Source organism: Microtus ochrogaster, unplaced genomic scaffold, assembly GCF_000317375.1.
Source record: "Microtus ochrogaster isolate Prairie Vole_2 unplaced genomic scaffold, MicOch1.0 UNK103, whole genome shotgun sequence".
Classification (NCBI taxonomy): domain Eukaryota; kingdom Metazoa; phylum Chordata; class Mammalia; order Rodentia; family Cricetidae; genus Microtus; species Microtus ochrogaster.
In genome coordinates, this window is record NW_004949201.1 from 394,211 (window position 1) to 396,297 (window position 2,087).

Here is a 2,087-nt window from a genome sequence, read left to right on the forward strand (position 1 = left end):
GTGTGTATGTAAGCAAGGATGTGCACATATAGAGATTGGGGAACAGCTCGCAGGAGTTGGTTCTCCCCTGCCTGGTGGGCTCTGGGAGTCAAACTCAGGTCATCAGCCTTAGCAGTAAGCACCTTTACACACTGAACTTTTTTTTCCCCAGACAGGGTTTCTCTGTGTAGGCTGTCCTGGAACTCACTCTGTAGACCAGGCTGGCCTCGAACTCAGAGATCTGCCTGTCTCTGCCTCTCGAGTGCGGGGGTTAAAGGCATGTGCCACCACTGCCTGGCCCCTGTTACACTTTAATAGCTCCGAGTCACCAACATTCATGTTTCCAGTGACTACATGGTTCCAAGCTCCTGATTAGTCTCTCCTGGACACGTCTGTCACATACTTCCTAACCTGGCTTCCTCCTTCAGAACAGCTCCTACATGACTCATCCGCTTTGCTGGATGATCCGTCAGGGCCTCCTTCCTTTTTTATCGCTGAGTAATATGCCAGTGAGCAGATGCCCCAAAATCTGTTTATCCACTCGCCATGATGCACGCTTGAGCTGTTCCCACTTGGAGCTGTCACTAATGAAACTGCTATGGGTGTTCATGTATGAAGATCCATGAGGAACAGGCTGCATTTCCCTCGAGTACCTAGGAATACCTAGGAATGGAATTATTGGGTCGTAGGGTAAGTACACATTTCACTGTACAAGAGAATGCTCAAGGGGCCTGGAGAGATGACTCAGTGGCTAAGAGCACTGGCTGCTCTTCCAGAGGATCCGGGTTCAATTCTCAGCACCCACATGGCGGCTCACACCCACCAATATCTCCATTTCCGAGGATCTGATACCCTTTTCTAGCAATACAGGTACTGTACTCATGTGGTGCATGTACACACATGAAGTTGAACACCCACACACTTAAAATTAACATTAATTAAACTTAAATAAGCATTAATTAAAATATAAACTCTGAGTCATATGGGCTGGAGCACACCTTTAATCTCAGCACTTGGGAGCAGAGGCAGGCAGATCTCTGCAAGTTCAAGGCCAGCCTGGTCTACTCATAGTTCCAGGACAGTTAGGATTGTTACACAGAGAACCCCTGTCTCAAAAACCAAAATATGATGCAGGAGTCCCCTCTGTGCGTTTGTATTGGATAATGAATAAAGAAACTGCCTTGTCCCTGACAGGGCAGAACTTAAGCAGAGAAGACAGAACTGAATTCTGGGAGGAAGAAAGCAGAGTGAGGGAGAAGCCATGGATCTTCTGCCTGAGACAGACGCTGGTTAGAATCTTGCTGGTAAGCCACGAACACGTGGCCATACACAGATTAATGGAGATGGGTTAAATTATTATTTTTTTTTGTTTTAAAAAGGATTTATTTATTTATTGTGCACACAGTGTTCAGCCTCCTTGTATGCCTGAAGGCCAGAAGAGGGCACCAGATCTCATTACAGATGGTTGTGAGCCACCATGTGGTTGCTGGGAATTGAACTCAGGACCTCTGGAAGATCAGCCAGTCCAGTGCTCTTAACCTCTGAGCCATCTCCCCAGCCCCCAAGATGGGTTAAATTAAAATGTAAGAGTTAGCCAATAAGAAGTTAGAGCTAGGGCTGGAGAGATGGCTCAGAGGTTAAGAGCATTGCCTGCTCTTCTAAAGGTCCTGAGTTCAATTCCCAGTAACCACATGGTGGCTCACAACCATCTGTAATTGGGGTCTGGTGCCCTCTTCTGGCCTGCAGACATACACACAGACAGAATATTGTATACATAATAAATAAATATTAAAAAAAAAGAAGTTAGAGCTGATGGGCCAGGCAGTGATTTAATTAATACAATTTCTGTGTGATTATTTCGGTTCTGGGCAGCCGGGACAAACAAGCAGCTCCTTCCCTTGCAACAAAAATAAATAAGCTGTGTATGTGTGTGTATGCACGCTTGCACACCCTCCTACCAGTGAGGAGCTGGGGTGTAGCTTAGTAGTAGCACACCTGCCTAGAATCCCCCAGTGAGGGGCTGGGGTGTGGCTCAGTGGTAGAGCCCCTGCCTAGAATCCTCCAGTGAGGGGCTGGGGTTGGCTCAGTGGTAGAGCCCCTGCCTAGAA